Raw genomic sequence first — 10,175 nt, 5'->3', positions numbered from 1 at the left:
GTGTTTCGTTCTGCTGTGCATGGGGTCGCTATGAGTCGGAAATGACTCGACGGCACTTAACAACAACAACAACAATTTTTGCTGTCATGGACTTGTTTTAACTTTCTTCAGCTTCAGCTTGAACTTTAAGTAATTGATTATCTGTTCCACAGTCAGCCCCTGGCTTTGTTTTAACTGATGATATTGAGCTTTGCCAAGGCCTCTTTCCATAAATATAGTCAATTTGAATCATGTGTTTTTCATCTGGAGAGATCCATGTGTATAGTAGTTATGTTGTTGAAAACAAGTATTTGCAATGATTAAGTAAAATGATATTGCAAATTTCTATCATGTGATCTCCAGTGTCATTTCTATCACCAAGGTCATATTCCAATTACTGATGACTTTTACATTCCAATCACCAGCAATAATCAATATATCTTGATTAAATCTTTGGTTAATTTCAGACTGCAAAAGTTGGTGAAAACCTTCAATTTCTTCATCGTGCTTTAGTGGTTGGTGCGTAAATTTGAATCTAGTCATATTAACTGGTCATATTTGTAGGCATACGGATATTATCCTATCACTGACAGCATTGTACTTCAGTATAGATCTTGAAATATTCTTTTAGACAAAGAATGAATCACCATTCCTATTCAGTTTCTCATCCCCAGTATAGTATATCACATGATTGTCTGATTCAAAATGGCCAGTACCAGTCCTTTTCAGCTCACTAATGCCTAGGATATTGATCTTTATGTATTCCATTTAATTTTTGACAACTTCCAATTTTCCTAGATTCATAATTTCTGATTATTAATGGACTGTTTGCTCCCATTTTGAGTTGTGATACATCAGCAAATGAAAGCCCAAAAAGCTTTATTCCATCTACATCAGTAAGGTCAACTCTACTTTGAGAAGGCAGCACATCCCAGTTTTATTTTGAATGCCTACCAACCAGAAGTGCTCATCTTCTAGCATTGTATCAGAAACTGTTTCACTGCTATTTCTAAAGTTTTCAGTAACTGACATTTTTAAAAGTGGATGGCCCCATGTTCCAAGTCTCTCTTAGTCTATAAGCTCTGCTGAAATATTTGTCCATCACAGGTGACTAGGCTGGTATTTGAAATATCAGTAGCATAGCATCCAGTTTCACAACAACATGCAAGCCACCATAGTATGACAAACTGACATTTGAGTGAACAGTATTCCATTTGATCGAATAATATTCCCTTTTATGGATTTACCATATTTTGTTATCTATAAACCAGTTTGTGGACATTTGAATTGTTCCACTTTTGGGCTATTATGAATAATACATAAGAAATATTGAATAATAATTAAGAGGGGATAATAAATATTCATGTAAACATATGATATGATGTAATTTAACTTGGGTACAAAAACTTCCAAAAATCAGCCAATTAAAACCTTATGGATCACAATAATCCAATACACAACTGATCATGAGGATAGTTTAGGGCCAGGCAGCATTTCATTCTGTTGTGCATGGGGTTGCCCTGAGTAAGAGGCTGGCTTGATGCAGCTAACAAAAACCACAACAAGATTCCTGGGACATCTTATTTTATGTTTAAACTTCTTAGAAACTGTCAAACTTTTTTTTCCCTAACAAGTGTATAATTTTTTCATTCCCTCCAGTAATGGATGAGACTTTCACTATGTCCATATTCTCATTAACACATGAGGTCTTGTCAGTATTTTTTATTACAGCCATTCTGGTTGATGAAAAGTATTCTAGAGCTTTTTTTTTTTTTTTTTTTTTTGCCATATAGATAATTTAGTGTTTCATACTACTTGTTGAAAACACTACACATTTCCATTTGAATTCCCTTGGGACACTGTCAAAACTGAATTGATCACTATTAAACATTTATAGCTAATATTATACTTGGAGCCCTGGTGGTACAGTGGTTAAAGCCTAAGTCTGCTAATCAAAAGGTTGGTGGTTTGAACCCATCAGCCACTGTGCAGAATTATATGGCAACCTTGGAAACCCTATGGGGCAGTTCTTTTCTGTGCTATACAGTCACTATAAGTCAGAACTGACTTCGTGGAAGATAGTTTGATTTTTGGCTTTGCACTATTAAACTTAATGGTCAAAGATTTCATTATCCCTCTAAGATCAGGAACCACCACTTGTCTGTCACTTCATTGTACTTTGGCACCTTGTGTATTGCCATGATGCTGAATAATATGCCACCAGAATTTCAAACACCAGCAGGGTCAGCCATTGCAAACAGATTTCAGGGAGCTCCCAGACTAAGCCATACTAAGAAGAAACACTCAGTGATCTACTCCTGAAATTTAGTCAGTAAAAAGCCTATGGATCACAACAGATCCATATGTGATTATCTTAAAGATGTATTCATCTTCCAGTACTATATCACAGATCCAACTATGTGATATAGTACTGGAAGATGAATTCCCAAGGTTGGAAGTCAGTAAAAATACATGTCAGCCACAATAAAGTGCTCAAGCATATCAATGACTGTAAAGATAGCACAGGAATAGGCATTGTTTCATTCTTCTGTACATCAGGTCACCCATGAATCATAGTTGTCTTTGATGGCAACTAACAAAAACAGTAAGATTAGGAACAAGAAAAAGCATGTGCCCTTTTGCCACTTCTATCTATCATTTTATTGCCACTTCTAACCAGGGTGATTAGGCAAGATAAATAAATAAATAAAAGGCATCCAGAATGGAAAGAAAGGAATAAAACTATATCTATTTGCAAATGAATGATTTTCTCTATACCTCGTTCAACAAAGCTCCAGATAGATGATCAATAGAAAAATCAAAGGTGAATCTATATACTAGAAATTAATAATCTAAAAATAAAATAAAGCAAACAATCCCCTTTACCATAGCATTAAAAGAAAAATACCTTATGAGTAAATTGGACAAAATTAATGCAAACTAGTACATGAAAACTGTGGAGTGGCTGGTGGGATTGAACTGCCAGCCTTCTGGTTAGCAGTCAAATGCCTTAGGTACTACGCCACCAGGGCTCCCACAAATCATGGTTAAGAGGAATTAAACAGTCTAAATAAATAGAAAGATATTTCATGTTCATCATTTAAAATAGTTAGCATTGTTAAGATGAAAATACTTCCTAAAGTGATCTACAGATTTAATGCAATCCTTATGAAAATCTGCCTTTTTTTTTTAATGGAAATTGATAAGCTTTTCTTAAAATTAATATGGAAATATAAGAGAAACAGAATAGCTAAAACAATCTTGAAAAAGAACAAAGTTGATGGATTCCCATTTTCCTATCTCAAAATTTATACCAAACTACAGTAACCAAGACTGTGTGGTACTGGCATAGGACTGACATATAGATAAATGGAATAGCATAGAAAATCTATAAATAAATCTTTACATGTATGGTCAAATGATTTCAGATAAGAGTCTTAAGAAAGTTCAATGGAAAGAATTATTTTTTCAGCAAATAGTGTAGGACAACTAGATATCTGCATGCAAAAGAGAGAATTTGGGTAACTTCCTCATGACATACAGCCAAATAAACCCAAGATGGATATAATCAAAACCTAAATTTTAGGGCTCAAATTAAAACTCTTGGAACAAAATGACAGAATAAATGTTTATGACCCTGGCTTGGGGAAGAGTGTCTTAGATACCATACAAAATGTACAAACAAAAAATTGGCCTTAATAAAAAATTTTGCTTTAAATGACATCATAAAGTGAAAAGATAACACACAGAATGAGAGAAAATACTGGCTGTATCTGAAAAGGAATTTGTATCCAAAATATGTAAAGAACTCTTAGAACTTTAAAATAAAGGAAAGTAACCTGATTTTAAAATGGGTCAAGAAATAGAATAAACATTTCTACAAAGAAGTTAAACAAATGGCAAATAAGCGTATGAAGTTTTGCTCAACATCTTTTGTCACTAGGGAAATGCAAATAAATATGACAATGAGATACCACATTGTTGTTTTTGTTGTTGTTATGTGCCATCGAGTCAGCCCTGACTCATAGCGACCCCTCCTTGGTGTTCAAGGCAGTATCACTATGGAAGTAGGATTGCCCAACCTTCCTTCCGAGGAGTGGCTGGTGGGTTTGAACCGCCAGCCTTCTGGTTAGCAGTCAAGTGCCTTAGCCACTATGCTACCAGAGCTCCCACCACATTACTCCTCCTAAAATACATTGCCACTGAGTTGATTCTGACTCATAGTGACCCTATAGGATAGAGAAGAACCTGTCCCAAAGGGTTTCCAAGGCTGTAAATCTGTATGGGAAGCAGGCTGTATCATCTTCCTTCTGCAGATTCTACCTGCCAATCTTTTAGTTAGCAGCCAAATACTTTAACTACTGCACCTCCAGAGTGCCTTTTACCCCTACTTACTCAACACTATGCACTCACATCGAGTCGTATCAAACTCATAGCGACCCATCCTTGGGTTTCTGAGGTACTATCATTACAGAAGTAGATTGCTCAACCTTCTTTCTGAGGAGTGGCTGGTGGGTTTGAACTGCCAGCCTTCCAGTTAGCAGAAAAATGCCTTGGGCACTATGCCACCAGAGCTCCTATAATTTAAAAAAATCAGACAATAGCAAGCATTGGTGATGATATGGAGAAATTGGAACCCTAATATACTCTTAGCGGATCTAGTCACTTTGAAAAACAGTTTGGAAGTTCCCACATTGTTAAACATACAGTAACCATGTTGTTATTGTTGTTCAGTGCCACCTAATTTGCTCTGACTCATAGCAACCTTTTGTACAAGAGAACGAAATACCGTCTGGTCCTGCATCATCTTCACAATTCTTGCTATACTTGAGCTCATCATTTCAGCCATGGTGTCAATCCATTTTGTTGAGAGTCTTTCCCTTTTTTGCTGACCTTCTAATTTAACAAGAATGATATCCCTCACCAGGGAATGGTCCCTTTTGAAAACATGACCAAATTAAGTAAGATGAAGTCTGGCCATTATTGTTTCCAAGAAGCATTCTGCTGCATTTCTTCCAGGAAAGATTTGTTTGTTCTGGCAATCCACGGTATTTTCAGTATTCTTCATAAACACTGAAGGCAACAAAGGCATCAACTCTTCTTCAGTCTTCCTTATGCATTGTCTGGTTTTCACATGCATATGAAGCAACTGACAATACCATGGCTTGGGTGAAAGTCACTGTCATAAGGTGATACTGACTCATAGCGACCCATTAGGTGTCTGAGGCTATAAATTTTTATGGAATTAGCTTTCCCCATCTTCCTTCCATGGAGTGGAAGGGTTTGAACCATTGACCTTCTGGATAGCAGCCGGATGCCTTACCCACCACACCACCGGAGCTCCTTATGGCTTGGGTTAGATGCGTTTTAGTCTTCAAAGTGACACCTTTGCTCTTTAACACTTGAAAGAGGTCTTTTGCAGCAGATTTTCCCAGTGAAATAAGACATCTGGTTTCTTGACTGCTGCCCAGCGGTTCAAACCCACCAGCCGCTCCTCGTAAGGATGATTGAACAATCTATTTCCATAGTGATATTACCTTGGAAATCCAAGGAGAGGCTGTTATTAGTCGGATCTGACTCGATGGCAGTGAGTTTAGTTGAGTGAGTCCATGGGTATTGATTGTGGATCCAAGTAAAATAAAATCCCTGGCAACTTCAATATTTTCTCCATTTATCATGATGTTGCTTATTGGTCTAATTGTGAGGATTTTCATTTTCTTTATGTTGAGGTGTAATCCATACTGAAGATGTTTAGTATGGATTACACCTCAACATAAAGAAAAGTCTTTGGTGTTCATCAGCAAGTGCCAAAAGTCATCTTTACTTTCAGCAAGCAAGGTTGTGTAATCTGCATATCATAGGTTGTTAATTACTCTTCCTCTAATCTGATGCCAGGTTTCCTTCATATACCCTATCTTCTTGGATTATTTGCTCAGCATATGGATTGAATAAGTATAGTAGAAGATACAACCCTGATGTATGCCTTTCCTGATTTTCAACCATGCATTATCCCCTTGTTCTGTTTGAATGACAGCCTCTTGGTCTATGTACAGGTTTCTCATCAGCACAATTGTATGTCTTGGAATTCCTATTTTTACAATGTTATCCATAATTTGTTATGATCCACACAGTTCTATACCTTTGCACAGTCAACAAAACACAGGCAAATGTCTTTCTGGTATTCTTTGCTGTCAGCCAAGATTCATCTGGCATCACTAATGATATCCCCTGTTATATATCCTCTTCTGAATTCAGCTTTAGTTTCTGGTATTTCCCTGTCAATATATTGCTGCAACCATTTTTGAATTATTTTCAGCAAAATTTTACTTGCTTGTGATATTAATGATACTGATCAATAGTTTCCACATTATGTTAGATGACCTTTCTTTAGAATGGGTACAAATATCGATCTCTTACAGTCAGTTGGATAATTAGCTGTCTTCCAATTTTCTTGGCATAGATTAGTAAGCACCTCCAGTACTGAATACATTTGTTAAAACATCTCAATGGTTATTCCATCAGTTCATGGGGACTTGTTTTTTGCCAATTCCTTCAGTGCAGCTTGGCCTTCTTCCTTCAGTATCATTGGTTCTTGGTCATATGCTACCTCCTGAAATAGTCGAACATTGAGAAACTCTTTTTGGTAAAATGACTCTGGTATTCCTTCCATCTTCTTTGGATGCCTCCTGCATCATTCAATATTTTGCCCATAAAATTCTTCAATATTGCAACTTGAATTTTTTCTTCACTTCTTTCAGAGGAATGCTGAGCATATTTTTCTCTTTTGGTTTTCTAACTCAAGGTCTTTGGACATTTCATTATAATACTTCACTTTGTCTTCTTGAGCTGCCATTTGAAATTTGTTCAGCTCTTTTATAGAGATCATTTCTTCCATTTGCTGTAGTGTGGTACCTAAGGCATTTGATTGCTAACCAGAAGGGGGGTGGTTCAAACCCACCAGCCACTCCTTGGGCAATCTACTTCTGTAGTGATACCGCCTCAGAAACCCAAGGAGGGGTTGCTATGAATTGGGTCCAACTCGATGGCACATAACAACAACAACAACTCTCCACTCAAGAGCAAGTTTCAGAGTTTCTTCTGACAACCATTTTGGTCCTTTCTGCACTTGTCTTTTTAGTGACTTTTCCTTTCTTCATTTTTGATGTTCTTGACATCATCCCAAAACTTTTCTGGTTTCCGGTCATTAGTATTCAAAGTGTCAAATTTATTCTTCAGATGGTCTCTAAATTCAGGTGTGATGTAATCAAGGCATTCTTGTGGACTTGTTTTAATTTTCTTCAGTTTCATTTTGAACTTGTGTATGTCAATTGATTGTCAGTTCCACAGTCAGTTCCTGGCTTTGTTTTGACTGAACATGTTAATGCACAAATGCAGTCTATCTGATTCCGGTGTATTCCATCTGGCACAGTCCACATATATAGCCACTAGTTTATGTAGTTGAGAAAAGGAACTTGCAATGAGTAAGTAATTGGTCTTGCAAAATTGTATCATCCAATCTCCCATGTCATTTCTATCACAGAGTCCATATTTTCCAACTACCAATGATTCTCCTTTGTTTCCAACTTTTGCATTCCAATCACCAGTAATAATCAATACATGTTCATTGCATTTTGGTCAACTTCAGACTGATGGAGTTGTTAAAAATCTTCAATTTTTTCATCTTTGGGTTTAGTGATTGGTGTGTAAACTTGAATAATAGTAGTATTAACTGGTCTTCCTTGTAGGTGTATGGATATTATCCTATCACTCCCATCACTGACAGCATTGTAAGGAGTTCTGGTGGCATAGTGGAAAAGGCATTTGGCTGCTAACCAGGTCAGTGGTTCAAACTCATGAACCAGTCTGTGAAAGGAAGATGGAGTGATCTACTTACATAAATATTTACAGCCTTAGATACAAAAAGGGTTTAGCTATGCATTGGAATCAACTCAATGGTAACAAGTTTAGGTTTTTTTGTTTGTTTCTTTGTTTTTGGTTTTGGACACAATTTTACTTCAGGACAGATATTGAAACATTCTTTTTAATGATGAATGTGAACCTATTCCTCTTCAGTTTGTCATTCCTGGCGTAGTAGACCATAAGATTATCTTTAAAATTGCCAATATCAGTCCATTTCAGCTCACTAATGCTTAGGATATTGATCTTTATACATTCTATTTCATTTTTGACAACTTCCAATTTTCTTAGATTCATACTTTGTACATTCCACGTTCCAATTATCAATGGATGCTTACAGCTGTTTCTTCCCATTTTGAGTCATGCCACAACAGCAAATAAAGGTTCTGAAAGCTTTGTTCCATCCACATCATTAAGGTTGACTATACTTTGAGAAGGCCGCTCTTCCCTGGCCATATTTTGAGTGCCTTCCAACCAGACTGGCTCATCTTCTAGCATTATATCACTCAATGTTTCAGGGCTCTTCATAAAGCTTTCCAGTAATCTATCAGACAGTGTTTCACTGATATTCATGAAGTTTTCACTAATCAATTTTTTCAGAAGTGGATGACCCTTCTCCTGTCTGTCCCAGTCTGGAAGCTCCACTGAAATCCATCCACCACTGGTGACTCTGCTTCTAGCCTCATAACAACACAAGCTGCCACAGTATGACAAACTGAGGAATGAGTGTTGTGCAGTAACTATATCACCCAGAAATTCCACTGCCACATATATTCCCAATAGAGATGAAAACATGCACCCGTACAAAAACTTGGAAATGAATGTTCATAGTAGCATTATCAATAAAAACCCCAAAGCTAAAACAATGCATGGGTGAATTTTCCATTAATTGATATCTATTAACTGATTAATGGATAAATAAATACGGTATATGCACACAATGTGATATTTTTCAATAATAAAGAAAAATAAAATACTGATACATGCTGTAACATGGATGAATCTTGAAAGCATTGTTGAGGTAAAGAAGCCAGCTACCAAAAATAACATTCAAAGAAAACTATAAAAGACTACTACAAAAGACCAAAAGAGAACTAAATAAATAGAAAAATATACCATGCTCACAGATAGGAAGACTTAATATTATAAAAAACGACAATGCTACTGTCCAAAGTAATCTACAGATATAATGCAATCCCAATCCAGATTCAATCATCATTATTTAAAGGGACGGAAAACCTACTTGTCAACTTTATTTGGAATGGAAGGAGACCCTGGATAAGCAAAATATTACTAAAGAAGAAGAACAAAGTAGGTGGCCTCACACTTTCCAATCTCAAAACCACAGTAGTCAAAACAGCCTGGCATTGGTACAATGCCAGATGCATAGACCACTGGAACAGAATTAAGAACCCAGAAGTAAATCCATTCACCTATGGGTAGCTGATCTTTGACAAAGGGCTTGATCTCTGATCTTTGACAAAGGGCTGAAACACATTAAATGGGGGAAAAGATAGTCTCTTTAACAAATGGTGCTGGCAAAACTAGATTGTCAAAAAGTGAAAAAGGATCCATATATCAAACCATATATTTAAAACTAACTCAAGATGAATCAAAGACCTAAATGTAAAACCACAAACCATAAACATCATCAAGGAAAAAACAGCGGCAAATTAGGGGCTCTAGTACATGGCATAAATATATTATCAAACACATCTAAACATGCACAAGTACCAGAAGACAAACTAGACAACTGATACCTCCTGAAAACTAAACTTTTATGTGCATCAAATGACTTTGTCAAAAGAGTAAAAAAATGAACCTACAGGCTGCAAAAAAAAAAAAAAAAAAAATGGCAATGATATTTCTAACAAGGGACTAATCTCCAAAATTTATAGAAAACTTCAATACATCCACAAAAAAGACGAATAATCCAATTTAAAAATGGGCAGAGGACAAGAACAGACACTTCGCCAAAAAAGATATTCAGGCAGCTAACAAACACATGAAGAAATGCTCCTGACCATTAGCTATTGTTGTTGTTAGGTGCCATCGAGTCATATCTGACTCATAGCGACCCTATGCACAGGAGAATGAAACATTGCCCAGTCCTTTGCCACCCTCATGATCCTTGCTATACCTGAGCCCATCGTTGCAGCCATTGTATCAATCATCTCATTGAGGGCCTTCCCCTTCTTCATTGACCCTCCACTTTACCAAGCATGATATCCTTCTCCAGGGAATGGTTCCTCCTGACAACATGACCAAAGTAGGTGAGA

General features: G+C 36.6%; 1 protein-coding gene across 1 annotated transcript in view; it reads right to left on the bottom strand.

Annotated features, from left to right (window-relative positions):
* The window catches only part of SPATA48 (spermatogenesis associated 48), a 191,187-nt gene that overhangs the window by 176,354 nt on the left and 4,658 nt on the right, over positions 1-10,175 (bottom strand). The window lies entirely within an intron of this gene.

This window comes from Orycteropus afer, unplaced genomic scaffold (assembly GCF_000298275.1).
Source record: "Orycteropus afer afer isolate SDZICR_OR568_19922 unplaced genomic scaffold, OryAfe1.0 scaffold00115, whole genome shotgun sequence".
Taxonomy (NCBI): domain Eukaryota; kingdom Metazoa; phylum Chordata; class Mammalia; order Tubulidentata; family Orycteropodidae; genus Orycteropus; species Orycteropus afer.
This window is presented reverse-complemented; position numbering and strand designations above follow the sequence as displayed.